This window comes from Ictalurus punctatus, chromosome 1 (genome assembly GCF_001660625.3).
Source record: "Ictalurus punctatus breed USDA103 chromosome 1, Coco_2.0, whole genome shotgun sequence".
In the NCBI taxonomy this organism is placed as follows: Eukaryota; Metazoa; Chordata; class Actinopteri; order Siluriformes; family Ictaluridae; genus Ictalurus; species Ictalurus punctatus.
Genome location: NC_030416.2, coordinates 12,324,068 through 12,340,359, shown reverse-complemented (window position 1 = coordinate 12,340,359; position 16,292 = coordinate 12,324,068). Strand labels below are relative to the sequence as shown.

The window sequence follows — 16,292 nt, the reverse complement described above, 5'->3', positions numbered from 1 at the left end:
GTTTGTAACATTACTTTTTATGGTATATACAGTCCCCTCAAAAACCATCAGAAAGGCAAGGTCAATTCAATTGTGTTTGCTGTATACTGAAGACATTTGGTTTGGTATGTATATGTATTAAACAACATAGAAAATAGCAGATTTTGTATCAGACCACCTAATTTGTAGTTTAGCAAAAATATTGAAACAGTCAGATTGGGATTCGCAAAGAAATACAGAGATGAGCCACAAATGCTCTGGAACCAAGATGAACCTTTATACCAACGTGATAGAAAGGCTAAAGTGGGGAGAAAGAATGAATCTGCTCATAATCCAAATTATACAAGCTCATCTGTAAAAATGGTAGAGGTAGTGTCTTGGCTGCTTCTGAAACAAGTTCACAAATCTATATTAATGAGAGAAATGTATCCATATTAAGTGGAAGGAACTTTATCATGCAGCAAGACAATCATCCAAAACGCACTGCCAACACAAAGGATTTTATCAGGGGAAGTGGAAGGTTTTAGACTGGCCAAGTCAATCACCAGACCTTAACCCAATTGAGCAGCATTTCACCTCCTGAAGAGGAGACTGAAGGAAGAAACTCCCCAAAACTAACAACTGAAAGAGGCTGCAGTAAAAGCCTGGAAAAGCATAAGAAAAGAAGAAACCAGCAATTTGGTGATGCCAGTGAATTCCAGGCTTAATGCAGTTATTGCAAGCAAGGGATATGCAACCGAATATTAAGTGCTATTTACTTCAATTTACTTCAAGGCTTATCTGTTGTTATACTTATGCTCACCTAAAATTGGGTGGTCTCATACAAAAGGTTCTCTGTTTTATGTTTTTACACATCTAGATGTAAATACCAGGAAATAAAAGATGAAATCCTAAACTCGTCTCATATCCATCTCAAATGTCTTTGGTGTATAGTACAAACAAATGTGCCTAAGACAAATGCAGTACCGTGAGTGCACTTGCACTGGGACAGTACCAATGGACAGTATGAATTAATCTGCCAGTCGGGTGCCATTCAATTTGGTGTATGTTATGTTAAAAAAAAGTGTCCCATGCCAATTTAGCCTTTATCCATGCAAAATTCATTCAATGTTTCACATGATTTTTGCCAAAAGAGCCTGTAATTTCTCAGACCATGACTATTTAAGTAGACTATTTAACAGTTCTGTGCAATTTTTTAAATTAAAGCAGATTTTCCCCAAATCATCTGACCTTTAGTAACCATTACCTAGGTCACTTTTTCAAGCTTTAGAGTTAGAGTTTAGAGTTAGAGTTTAGAGTTAGGATGGTAAAATGCCTTAAAACTGTCTTATCTGAAATTCCCATTACAAATGCAAGTAAACCCCAGGCTGTCAAACACAAACCAGGCAAGATGAATAATCTCAGACACCAGGCTCTTTTGAAATTAAACACCCTTACTCTTGCGGAGCTGACATACTCAATAGGGAACAGAAATAAAGCAAGGGGGAAAAGGTAAACTAGTTTCTGAGTTTCTAAAGTGAACAAAAGAAAGGAATCAACGTAAGTCAAGCAGCTCAAGGTAGCAGACCGTGCGTGCTACAATCCAAATGTACTGAAAATGATGACTTACAAGTTTCTGTGTAATGAAAAACTCTCCACCTTCACTTTGCTACTTCATGGAAATTAATACCAAAAAGGCACATTTCATGTGTAAAGCAGTGCGAGAGGTGTATCCGTGAGGGAGTGTGTGTGTGTGTGTGTGTGCGTGCCCGCAGGCGTGTGTCCTTTCCCAGCTTCCCACTGCAGGGGATCTGCTGGGGAATGTACTTTCACTTTGATCGCTGGCAGAAGGTCAGCTTCGTTCGATTTTTTCACAGCACATCATGTTCCTGCTTCTCCGCTCCAGAGTCAGGGGGTGTAAGGGGAAGAGGGCTGGGTGTTAATTGGTCCTGCATGATCAGAGAGTTAGTCGAGCTGATCCTGTAAAAATGCACACAGCAGGATCATAATGTAGCCACTGTGTGTGAATGTTGGAGCATGAAAAAGATCTTAGGCTAATCAGCTGTGATATCTAGAGAGAGACAGAAAGATAAAGTTGCCAAAATTGTGAAAAGATTTGTGCTGCCAACCTTCAAGCTTAGATATTTCCATTAACTTGAATGATATTTCTACACAGTCCTGGTCATATTCGTTCAATCAGGCACTGAAGGCAGACCACATATTAGTGTTGTCTGTGTGTTTCTCCACTTTCCCACAATGCTCATTCACATGACACAAGATACACTTGTATCTGTAACTTGTAGCCATTGTATCTCAAATGGATACTGTAATGTTGTACCTTCTGAAGCTATGTTCAGACATACAGTGTATGGCAGCGGCAAAGCGGCCTGAGACCATTAATTTTCAGTGAGTGCTGGTGACATGAGCAACAGAGACCGCTGACATCTAGATGTGGGCATATCCAGCGATGCGACAAAGTTGAGAAAATTTTAACTTTACGCAAATTTGGAGTGACGTGGTGCAGCGACTACCAATGGGAGTGACGACAGTAGAGCAGAAACAAGGAAGCCACGACTGAAGAGGCCATAAGCTAAGCTAAACTAATTGGCACTTGGGCTTTTGCTGCAGATAGATGGCTACAGTGGCAAAGAGCACACACTGCTTCTCCTTCATGTCATATGATATAATACATTATATACACAAGTGAATTTTATATACAAATGCTCTCCCCACAGAATGTTTAATTTTTGTGGTAATAAAACTGGTTTGTTGTCAAAAGTGGAATACTAGTTACACCACCCATGTTACTATGACAACAGTAGTAGGAATGCCTACTGGCAACATGGTATAGCTACTGCCGACTTGCAGCAATAAAATAGCTTTATGTGTGAATGTAGCATGAGAACTACTGCAATCATAAAAACTGCCTCGTCCCAATAGGCTTATTAGGAACAACCCTTCAACACACTTAGTACTGTTTGACTTCATAGTATATAGTTGTAGTTCAGTAATTAAGTATAATTCCACCACCCAGTGTCACCCAGAAGTGGAGGGATTCCCTTTAGAGTCTCACGATTTCTTCCTCATGTTGTCTCAGGGAGTTTTTCCTTGGCATTGTAGCCTATGATTTGGTCATTAGGGATCTAAATCTATGTCTGGAATTCTGTAAAGCTGTGGCAATGTCTACTGTATAGTAGAATTGACATGAACTGTGCTATAAATCCTAATAATACAGTCAGTGTCACGGGGGAAAGTCCAGAGAGACGGATGCATGTGCAGAACTTCTTTATTGAAGACAACACAGGGAACAGGCTCAAGGAAACGGACTTAAGGAACAAACACGAGTAGACACATGAGGAACCAGGATTATCAGAACTAAATAAACTAGAAAGTATACACTAAGAAAAATGCTAAATAATCAAAAACATATTGCAAATAACACAAGCATAACAAACATAAGACAACCAGAAACTCAAACATAACCTGACATGAGGTTAATGCTCCAGCAACTAATGAAGAAACACAGGGAACTTAAATAGAGCTAACCAATCAGAGGAAATAAGGATTAGGTAACACAGAAAATGGAAGGAGACAACAGAGGAAGAAGTTCTACATGGAATTGCCCCTGTGAGCCATGACAGTGAGAGTTAAAGTAAAGTAGTAGTAATAAAGAAAAGTCAAAATCAAATCGATTTCTCCTACAAACCATCTGCGGTGGCTTCCTGTGTGTATGCAGTGATAGGATTGATTTGGATGATTTCCCTGTTGATAGTTATGAAGGGTAATCTTCAAGGTTGACTCGATGAACATGATCTTTATTTATGGAATCAATGCATCAGTCTTCTTCTTCAAGGAAAATGAAAAGTACTTTATATCCTTGAAATATCCACCCCATGTGACTCATAATATGACGGATGAACAGTGGACTGTAAATATTAATTGGATAGCATTCACCATCTGTCAGATTTCCATCATTTCCAACACTGCAGAATAGAGACTTCAGTCATTATAATATCTACCAACATACAACTCACTGAAAGAGCACAGATAGTTATAACACATTTATACCACAGCTTTGATGAATGGTCAGAAGGTATTGATTCATTTTCTATAACAACAGCTCAGACAGTAGTGCTGGCTGTAATTCAAATCAAAGGTTTATATTAATGCACTCAGTCTAATAGATTATAATTTCTATAGTAACAATTTATTCACACAGGCTTGCATGATTAAGTGTAATAATAAATGGAAATAACTTGTGTGGTTATTTAACAAATGTGAAGCTTTCCACAAGGAGACATTTATTCAATATTTATGGAAGGAGTCTTGGATGTCAGTGCTTTGGTAGTCTTTTCTTTTTTTTTAGAGGACCTTGTGCTGTCCAGTTCCTTGGTAATGTGACAAGCAGTGTTTTTTTTGTCTTATTAACTCAGAGAGAGAGAGAGAGAGAGAGAGGCTAGTGTATGGAATGACTGTTTATAGTTTCTGTAATGTAACTGATAACAGGAACTAACTTGTCTAAAATTGTAATTGTTGGCGAACAGCTGTGGTATAAGAATAAAATGAATGTGCAGTTATTGGAAAATAATCAGCATCTGGGTGGTAACAGTAACTCTGCTTTGTGTTTTCATCACAACACAACATCCTTTCGTCAATTATTTCCCAACAACAGCATACTCCAAATTGTTTTATTCCCCAGTGAACAATCACCAATTTTACACAATACAATACAGCAGCACAAAATTAACATTTTCATAGTTTAACATTGTTAGCTATTAAACACAGTTAAACATTTGCGGGACAATATGGCACAACTGTGAGCACTATGGCATTCTTTTTCCTCTCCCCTGCCTTTTCCATGTTCCCATCCTCTGCCTTGCTCCCTTGTTTCTATGTCTTTCCCCCTTCTTTATGCAGAGCTTCATTAGCACAGAGGTCAAAGTGTGAAATCAAAATGCATGAATGCAGGCTTTGCACCGGAACGTGAGTGTTAGCTGAGCAGAAGCACATTGCGCCGGATCTGTTGTCTCTGCTGGGTGCTTGTTTGTACAGGTGGAACCGTGGGAGCCAAATGGTCCCAGAGAAAATGATTACATAACGATCATTACTCTACATATGTAAACAGCGGCAAACACCCAAGGTCATTACCACACTTCTGTTCTTATTCTGTTCCAGTTGCCTAGCGCAGTCCTTTTTTTTATAGTCTGGCCTAATCCATTCCAACTGATTCACTCTGCCCAATCCCTTCCTCTTGAGTAGGCTTGAGTTTAATTTGCTGATGCTTCCTGTGGCCTTCTTTAACAATTTTGATGGGCCAGACAAACAGCACTGATACGTATTGAAGAGCAGAGAGGATCAGATTGAGGGGGAATTTTAGGTTAGATTTAGAGAAGTCACTTGAGTTAATGATAATAAGCTCTTGCAGTATGTAGATAGCAATCTGAATGACATGGTGAGAGAGAGTAATTACAGCCTCAATTAAACAAGAGAATCTCAGATTCAGGTCAAAAGCTCTACAGAAGCGTATCTCTGACACACTGTCACTTCATTACTCTCCCATTCTCTCACTCTCTCCTTCCCCTTCCTGTTTATTTCTTTTAGTAGGCTATCTTGCACATCTCTTTCCTCTGCTCATCTCTATTTAATGCTCTCATTCTATATAATCCTTTCCTTCCTTCAATTCAACTAGCATGCAGCATATATGCTGTCCTCCTCATTGACATCATTACCTTGTCTTGGTACGGTATGTAGTCCTGTTAGGTTGACAGTAAAGATCTAGACTATGAGGACACAGGCCGTTAATATTTATAAATGCATAGCTAAAATATTCTTTTGAAGGTCAGCCCCTCTGGGCTGCCCATAAGTGTTTCTGGGAATCTGAACTTTTGAAATGTACATAGTATCATCATAGAAATATGTTTGACCCATAAATGCATGGATGTTCCTCAACCATTTCTATGCATATGGGTTAATCAGTAAACCAGCAGTTCAATAATATTAAACAAACTTCACTAATACTGTAAAATTCTTAAAGATTTTACTGACACATTTAATGAAAACTGTGTTAAAAATCACTATAAACTATGTATAGATAGATGTTTTGACTATAAATGTGACTCAAAATCGGCACGGCTGTGATTCACAGCATGCACATGTCAATATTCAGTAGAACTGCACAATACGATATTGCGAGTATCGTATTGCGAACTGTGAGTGTGATATTGCTTTTATACAACAGTTCTATAAAAAAAGAAGTTAATACTGAGTAAGTGACATTTCAGACACAGTATGGCGAAATGTTCTGTTCATTTTTGTTCTGTTAGCGGAAATAGAACCTGAACAAGCCACTCTCACTTTATAGCACATCGGCTAGCTGAAGTGTACGAATTATACATTGACTTTTTGGGGGGTCAGCATTTTTCAGCTTGCCCAGATTAACTATTTCATGTAATGCCAATGTGCTTCAGTGAACCACTGTACTGTATCCTTAAAACAGCACAAAAACACAACACTTTAAATGCTTATAATTCATACAGTGTTGTTCAGCTTTATGTGCAGAATTTTTTTTTTCTTTCTGAACTATTCCTCAGCTTACTTGTCTTTTCTTGCCAGTAAAAAAATCCTCCTTTTTCTTACTGGACATTACCAGTGTTAAATGAAATCTGAGTGCAAGAAAAAGGCTTCTTTTATATATATGTGAAAAGGGCACTGCATTAAGTTTGAAGTTATTACCAATCTAAACTATACACGGATAAAACAGACATTCTTGCGTTGTGACTAAAGGGTTGTATTGTACACAGTGGTATGGTATTGGTATCAAACAATTTAGAAAAGAAGAACAAAAGGAATATGTTTTAAAATGCCACAAGGCCAAAATGATAGTGAAGTGAATCCTAACCATTTCACCACTGAATGAACGATCATGAGAGAACGCATGCGCATAGTGTACTGTTAACTTGCAGGCACGAGCGAAAGCGCCAGTTAAAATACACGCTGTGAGTGATGTATCTAATTGAATTTTTTTTTTTTTAATTTTTTTTTTAAAGAGTTTATGCTATTTTAATTAACAGTATTTTATCAGCTTGCTTCACCCACAATCAAGACTTAAGCACATCAGGTAAACCTCATCATAATCATTTCAGCATAAACATTTCATTTTGATGAACTGTGCAGGAAATTTGTGCTTGAGACACAACTATATTTAGATTACAACAGTTATTTTCCAAGAAAAAATGTCTTTCGAACACTTACAGTATCTCTGCACGAGCGCGTGCAATCTCTGTTGCATTCAGCTCATTGAGTGCACGGTTGTATTTCCTGCATTTAGTCTGCTGCACGCGCTCATACAGGCTAAATGCACGCAATACTTACGCAAACATTGATCACATTTGGAATAAAAAATAAAATGCAGGCTAATGGAACCAAGGCCGAATTATCTTATATCTTATATTCACATCACCTTCTTATCCAAGTCGTTCTTTCTTTTGTCACGTCACATTTACACATCTGTTCCCTGGAAAAAGAAACGATTAGTTCACCTCTTAAGTCTTCGGGTTCGAGTCGTTCATTCATCGTGTCACAGCTCCATAGGCTGAATGTAGTGGGGCTGTGACATGATGAACGAACGAACGAACCCGAAGACTTGAGTGGTGAACTAATCATTTCTGTTTTCTGTACAGAACCTATGAGGATGTTGCAGCGCATTCGCAGTCAACACAAAATGAACGAATCACTCTCTGAGACAACTCGTTGTTCCCGAGTCAAAATGAACGAATCGTTCATGAACGACACATCACTAATACACGCAGGCTGCGTCCGAAATCGTGTACTACCCTACTACACAGTAGGCGAAAAGCAGTATGGCAGAGGGGTACTATATCCGAATTCACAGTAGGCGAGAAATACCCGGATGGCATACTGCTTCCAGAGAGATTTTGCAGTATGTATCTGATGGACACTACAAAAGTCATAAATCCCGTAATGCCGCGGTCACACTAGGCTTTAAGCATGCGTATTTTTGTCGGATGCCGCTATGAATATGGGCGGGAACAGGATATGACATCATCCATCAAAACTTTCACTACTTCACACATAAGTTGTTTTCATAATCTTTCAAAGCTGTATTGTAAAGTTCTGGATAGCTCGATACCACTAAAATTAGTGCTTCCATTTTTGAATTTCTTTTCTTTTTTTTTTACTAAAAAGGTAACGCAGTGACTCACGATCATCTATTGGTCACACGTCTTCACGTCATACAATTACACAGGTCAGAGTTCACCAAATTTGAACTTTCATCATGCAGCGTAATACGAAAATTCTACGCATGCACTTGTGTCCGGGATTGTAGTCATACTGCACACACATACTGATTAGTAAGTACTATTTCAAAGGCCATACAGTAGGTACTGCACAGTATGTTCTGTCACAGTATACAATTTTGTACACAGCCCATGACATCATTTCCAGTAAGGGAAAATAGTGAGCATCAATGCTCCCTGGTTTTTACAATGCATTGAGGGATTTTTTAGGGAGCGAGCATTCCAGTGCACCGGAAGGATTTTGCAATTGAGATAGCCCTTACTATGGTCGGCTCCCTGATCAGTGCCCTGACTACTGAAATAGGGAGCTGGTTGAGACATCTGGAAGTCTACTGGAAGTAACTGCTGAATAGCAGTATATCAGTATTGGTAAATTGTTCAAAGTAGAATGTTTCAAGAATCCTAGAGAGGAGGGTCATAACTGAAAAAATATACAAGGTTCAATGGGGAAATGAAGTCATGCATTTAATTAAAACAAAAATGTATTTAAAGTATTCATAGTTTAAATGATGACTTTCATATTAGCTTCACTGTAGTTACTGAATGATCCATTGAGTCTATTTATAATTTGTTTTTGTAAAAAAAAACAAACCTGTACAACGGGGCAGCACGGTGGTGCAGTCATGGTAGCTCCAGGGTCCTAGAGCTCCTGAACTTGGGTTCCTGTCTGTGCAGAGTTCTGCATATTCTCCTTGTGTTTGCATGAGTTTCATCTGGGTTCTCAGGTTTCCTCACGCTATTCCAAAACATCCAGAAATGTGCATGCGCTCAGTGTTTCTGGGATAGGGTTCTGGCTCCACCACGACCCCAACCAGTATAAGATGACTTAATGAACTGAGACTCTAGGGGGTTAGATTTGTTGCAATTTTGTGTGGTTTGCATTCATAGACACAGTCTCTGATTGCATTGTGGCATGAAACAGGGGACCGATAACTTTGGCCATTTTATATAAGAAATAATTGCCATCCCTGTTTAAGAGAGAGCAAATGAAAAAAAAACCCCAACAAAACACTTTGACATGTGCCTAAAAAATAATGACTTTCTTTGGATCAGCCTGTAACACATAAGGTTGTGCAAATGACTGTCAAACTCTTTTGGGTCAGCTTGCTGCATCACCTGTTCCTCTTTCTCTCACTCAGATTTTAATCAACTCTGCTGTGGATCATTCCACAAGGGCATTAATACAGAGTCAGAGGCTTGTTTACTCGTGGTCATTCTGTGCCTCAATGCTGAGAGCAGGCCCTCATTAATATGTATAACGTGGGAGTGCAACACGACATGCATCTGTTAGTATGTGTGCATGTGCTACTTGCATAGGTTACTCATTTGGCTACTTTCCTGAAAGCATAATTCATTCTAATAATAGCTCTAGAGTTCAGCACTAGGTACGGCCTGTGGCAGATTAGGAAACTGATCTTCATCTAGCGAAACCAATTTGTGAATTCATCTAAACCGAGGGAGATATAACAAGAAAGGATGTGAGATGAAACCAAATCTGATGAAAAAGAATTCTCTCTGCACTTCACAAGGCAAATACTGGAGCTGGGAGGTGTGAATCTGAATACAAGAAATAAGTGTAGGTGATGAAAGGAAAACTGTAAAGGAAATAAAATACAGGACAAAGAAGAAGTGAGAAAAGGATTCAGGAGCAGCTAGCTGATGTCGTAACAGAAGTGCAGGGGGGAAAAAGAGGGATGCATGATTGAGTCTTTACAGACAGAACAGTGTGGTATGGGGAAGATTGCATGGGCTGGACGTTTCTTTTCTCCGGCACTCATTACTATTCCTCTCATGTGTGGGGAGGAGAGGCTTTTTGGCTGTTTGTCATAGGGTGAAGTCTCTGTAATGATGCATAATGACCCTCGTGTGGGATGCTGTATGTGTGTCTGTGAGTGTGTATTGTGGTATTTTCGTAAGTGTGTACAGCAGCATGTTTGTTGCTTCATACCCATGACCCTACATGCTCATGTGGAGGCATTTAGGTTGTAATGTGCATCTTTGCAGCATTGTTGCCTAGCTAGGGGAGACTGTAATTCCGGCTTTGTGGATCAATAAAATGTGTCCTATTGGGAAGCATTGGGATTCATTAGGGAGCATATGTTGCTCTGCAGTGCAGCACTAACTGTGGAATTAATGCCCTGGGTGGGCCAATTAAATTTGGATCCTTTATGGTTGTGCTGATTGCCATATTTAGGATCTGAATTTCAATGAATGCCTTCCAAACATTCCGTCTCCCAGAGGAGTGTGACAGCTAGTATTGGTGTGTGTGTGTGTGTGTGTGTGTGTGTGTGTGTGTGGGAAGGGAGCGTGCTTTGCTTACATGTAGAAATGTGTAAATATGTTTATGCATGACTGCAGAGAAGAGTTCAGTAATATAATGTTGGTTCATAGCTGACCTTTTGTAAACGAGCAAACCTGGACTTTTATAATAATAACAACATTACTGTATGTTTGAAAGAAGTCTGTTGAGTCTGGTCATTAACTATCCACGCTGCTATTCACTATTTGAAGTAGCACAGCTAGGGCTGTCAATATTGATTGTATTTGTTAGTGAGTAAATTATGCAATGCCAGTCAAAGGTTTTTGAGCACCTGGAACTGTGGAATTTATTAACTGGTCGCTCACAGATCCTAAATGAGTGTTATATAAAAGACAGGGTAAACCATTATACCTAAAGATAAAAGACTCATAGACTGTGATAATATTAAATGTAAAACTTAAATATTTGTCTTGCTCTGGTTGCTTAATTAGAGTGATAAAGATTTTGGCCTATTAAGATTGTTCCTATAAATGCCACGGCTAACATTTCTCAATTAATTAAACATTGAATGATAATAATACATTCTTCACTTGTACATATTGCTTGGGTCGATTTACTTTAGAACTCAAAATGAGGATATCTAAACCAAAATGTTAAAATACAATATACAGTGTTCTGAATATTTTGACTGGCAGTGCATATGTCTATCAGGCTATGTTATTGTAAGAAACACCAGCAGAAGAGGTTATATTATAGGTCTCATGAGGCACAACAACAAAGTGTTCTCCCTATTGTCGCTAGTTCGAATCCTGATGATGCCACAGCCATCTGTGGCCAGGAGTCCAAGAATAACAGTAACATTGTTAGGAACTAAGATTACACTTTCTCAATCTGAGTACCACTAGCCAATCGTGGTTGTGTGTGCGTTCGTGTGGATGAGGGTAGATAGAACTATCTTCTGAGTGTGTTACACTGCCCTGTGATGCTGTTGTATGATAGGGAAGAACTCTCTGGTGAGTGGGAATTGGCAGGTGAACAAACTGTGGAGAAAATGTAGAAAAATCATTTATATTACACATTATCATAAATTAAATGGGCAACTAGTCAAAAGTCTAATCCTTATGATAATTATGTGATATGGATTAATTAAGGATTGTTAATAAGGCAAACAGAATCACGCATTTTGGCTATAACCTATATTGTAGGAATTAACGTTTGTAAATGGATGCAATCACAATTATTATCTCAGCCAAATTTTTGCAATCTAAACAGAAGTCAGAGGTAAGTTTATCAAATATTTAGTGTTCCAATTTTATATTTACAATTTGTAGCCTGATTCAAATGCAGCAACGACAAGCTTTAATTAGTTAGAATGCGTCCATTGGCACAGTAGAAGCATTTTGCTTGTTGGTAACATTTAAACATAAAGTACACATCACACCCGTTCAGGGCATTACACCTCCATGACAGCAGAGGGGCCCCCTGCTCAGTAACTACCGCTTCTTCATTCTTCACCTTTTCCACTCATGTTTAAAGTACATATAAACCCAGTTCATACTCATAGTCACTGTGAGGTCTTGCAAACACTTGAGGTTAAGTAAGTTCCTGTGAAGACTATTGCTCTGTTTGGACCATTGACATGTTTCTTTGACTATTTTTTGGATTTAACCTTACGTGGATTGCTGTGGATATCCCTGTGTTTCACCATTGATTGTTTGACTCTGATTTTTGGATTGTGTTCTGGATTTATTAGTAAATCTATTGCACATAGATTCTCACCATACTCCCAACTCCAGTTCATTACAGTATAAAAAAAGATGGAAGCAAGAAATATATACAGCAAACAGCTGTATCTAGTATCTAGATATCTAGTAGCCAAGTGAGATAATTTGTACCCCCAAACACATTGGCTAGCCTTTGAAATTCTTGTCCATGATGACTTGACACAATGGATTCATGAATCCATGGATTGATGCTGTTGGTGCCAAATTCTGACCCTACCATCTGTGTGCCTCAGAAGAAATTCAGATTCATCTGACCAGGCTATGTTTTTCCAGTCTTCAGTTTTGTCCAGTTTTGGTGAGCCTGTGCCCACTGCAGCCTCAGCCTTCTGTTCTTGACTGACAGAAGTGGAACCCGTTGTGATCTTCTGCTGTTGAAGTTCATCCGCCTCAAGGTTCGACATGTTGTGCATTCTGAGATGCTTTTCTGTTCACCACAATTGTACAGAATGGATATCTGAGTTACTGTAGAATTTCTATCAGCTCGAATCAGTCTGGCCATTCTCCGTTGACCTTTCTCATCAACAAGGCGTTTCCATCTGCAGAACTGCCACTCACTGGATGTTTTCTTTTTTTCACCATTCTAAGTAAACTCTAGAGACTGTTGTGTGTGTGTGTGTGTGTGTGTGTGTGTGTGTGTGTGTGTGTGTGTGTGTGTGTGTGAAAATCCCAGGGAGATCAGCAGTTATAGAAATACTCAAACCAGCCCATCTGGCACCAACAATCATGCCACGGTGAAAATCACTGAGATCACATTTCCCCCCATTCTGATGGTGGGTATGAACGTTACCCAAAGCTGCTGGCCCGTATGTGCATTATCTGGTTTGCAAAAACTCTCTATTGAACTTTGATCTCACTTGGATGATCTGTATCATTTACCTGTTGTGTTAAGTAAATAGTATATCAAAGTGCTACACCCTAAATGTTCAAGATAATATCTTTGCTAGACATTCATCTAACTATGTAGCTAGATACATGAATGAATGAACATGAGCTAACTAATGAACCCCCAACTGAACCCCATGCTACTGAAACCCAACAGCATTTATCTAGCCAGCTGAAGTTACCTTTCTTTATAAAGTATATGGTTGATAATCGAGGTGGTGTTTACTTCAGCACAGCTCACTCAGTCAGTTAACATAATAACATAATAGAAATAACATTAATAAACATCATTCGTTGTCAGTTGAGACAATATGAAAAATTGTTGTCAAGTAATTACTGAGGTAGTTTTTCACAAGATGACATTTACTCTTATGCAAGTAATTTACTTTTACTTTTACTTTTACGCGAATTAATTATTACTACAGTAGCACTACATTTATTGAAGTCAGGATGTTTTGTACTCTTTCCAACATTGATTATACCTTAGCTAGCAGAGCAAACCCAACAATGCACTGAATTAAACAACCTGCTTGTTAGCAAACCTTATCTGCAAGCCACTAGTGATGCTGAACGTTTGAAGTGACAAATGATGCCATTTCAATCAGGAATAACATCAATTGAACTCATTAGGGTTGTTCGGTCATTTGAGGTTCTGGAAATATTGGCTTAAGGGCATAGCAGAAGTACTTAATTCCATCCCAACAGCCTTTTTCACTTTAATTTAGTTGGCAGACAGGTGATCCAGCGATTGCCGTGAATGTGTGTTGGTAAGACTGCAAGTCAATGCGGCTGTGTTTACTCGAATCGCTTTAATTAATCTCATTTATAAACTTGCTGTGAAAGGCTTTTGCACTGGGGCATCCTTCCTTGGCGGAAGAAGGAAAATAAGGCAAAGAAAAAAGAGAAGCACATAGCACAAACATCGTAATACATTTTTAAACATAAGAACACACGAATCAGACACTATGTTAAAGTCCATGTTAAACCATCCCTTCTAACCTAGTATATCACACTTTGTCTGTATGTAGTGTCATTTCTCAGGAATAGCATGCTTTAGAGATGTTATTCCTCTCTCAATGAATTTCATGTAGCACTAGGTACAATTTGCTGTGAGGAAACAGGTAGCAGAGAAAGAATAGATGGCAAAAATGAGATGAGATGATACAGATACATGTACAGAAGCAGAAAAAAACAAACCCCTCTGAGATAAAAGAGACAGCTGTAACTGAACTGCATAGACACTAGGCTATGATGTGCTAGAAGAATACTTCACACATTAACCACAAATGGAGGATCTTGGTTAGAGTTCCATCATGTAAGGTGAAGGTTTTAGATGACAATGGTGAAACAAACTTATATCAGCATTCTTACATTGTCTAGTTCTCTTTCATTTAACCTCAGCTTACACACCAAACCGCACGTTATTGTACTAAATTTAAAAATAGTACATCTACTAAACGCACTATTCAGTGTTATGTCGGGTTTTTTTCAGTGTATGATTTCGCCCCAAAGCAGTTAGGTCTTTAAAACATCAAGGAACATAGGACAAAAAGCAGTCATATCCTATCACTTTGAGTAAAATCTCAAATGTTTTTTAAAATTAGGGGTGGAATATACTTGAGTAAATGTTTTTTCAATACTTATGTATTATTTTTGGTTATTTATACTTTACATGAATATTATTGAATACAGAATAAAATTTCCAAGAATAATTAAAAAAAAACTTTTTTATTTAGAGCTTCAAAGTCTTCTGCTCTTACCTAGCCAAAGTCACTCTGGATAAGTGTGTCTGCCAAATGGCATAAAAATCAGTCCATACTTTGCAAAAGCCAGGTTAGACTAGCATTGATTCCAGTAGCTAAAGTAGTTGGCTAGGCAGCAAGTCAAATTCTAACTAATGGTAAATATTGGTTTCTATTATATATTTTTTAAACGTATGATTAATATACTGGGGGGGGCATGGTGGCTTAGTGGTTAGCGTGTTTGCCTTGCCACGTTTACCTCCGGGATTGTGGGTTTGTTCTCCCTGTGCTTTGGGGCTTCCTCTGGTTACTCCAGTTTCCTCCCCCAGTCCAAAGTCTTGCGTTGTAGGCTGACTGGCATTTATAAATTGTCCTTAGTGTGTGAATGGGGTGTGAGTGTGTGTGCAAATGTGCCCTGTGATGGGTTGGCACCCTGTTCAGGGTGTTCCCCTGCTTTGTGCCCCGAGTCTCCTGGGATAGGCTTCAGGCTCCCCACAACCCTGTGTAGGAAAAACAAAGGTTTTTTTTTAACAGTTTTCACATGAAAATATAACATTATTTAATTTCATCAAACAACTTTTTAATACTTAATGTCATTTCAAAGTAGCAACAATTTTACTTTCAGTTGAGTACATTTTTGGCTGGATACCCACTCATTCATCTTCAGGTCACAAGGTAGGAGAATTCCACCTGGATTAGTACCTGGCAATTTGGCTAGATACTTCCACTTTGACTTGAGTAAAATTTTGACACATTAACTATATTTTCCACATAATTTCTCAATACTTTTCCACTCCTGTTTAAAATAATCAACTTAATGAGAAATGAAAGAGACAAACACAACAGTGTTTCTTTCTTTCTTTTTTTAATTCACAGAACAATTCTCTTTTAGATATATGTAGGCTTGCCTCATCTACTTATAGTAATCAAGTTATTTTATATTTGTTTATTTTATTTTAGTAGCAAAGACATTCACTGAGACCATTAGGAGTAAGATTGGCTAATGCAACCACACCGTAATTCTATTCAGGCAGAAAGAGCTGGCCAGAGCTCACTTGCATTCACATTTGATCTAACACTAATATTGGTGCTCATAAATAAGTCAAAAACAAGGGTATATTTTAAAGAACCAGTGTACTGATGTGAAGACAAGGTTAACTTAGCATTTCCCACTCAACCTAAGACTGCGCTACCATCAATATATACAATAATGGTGCATTATGCCTACACAGTGATTCATGAGGATAGAATAGAGAGCAGTTGACACTGGAAAGTGCTTAATATGATAGTGACCTATCTGACTGACACATTACAGTACATTCTTCACAAGTTCATGTAGAATAGAAAA

General features: G+C 38.4%; 1 protein-coding gene across 1 annotated transcript in view; it reads right to left on the bottom strand.

Annotated features, from left to right (window-relative positions):
- Positions 1 to 14,122: 14,122 nt before the first annotated feature.
- Positions 14,123 to 16,292, bottom strand: part of pitpnc1b (phosphatidylinositol transfer protein cytoplasmic 1b) — a 13,549-nt gene continuing 11,379 nt past the window's right edge. The window contains exon 10 of the mRNA XM_017474517.3: positions 14,123 to 16,292. This exon is cut by the window's right edge and continues 980 nt beyond it. The gene's annotated coding sequence lies outside the window, so the exon portion shown is untranslated.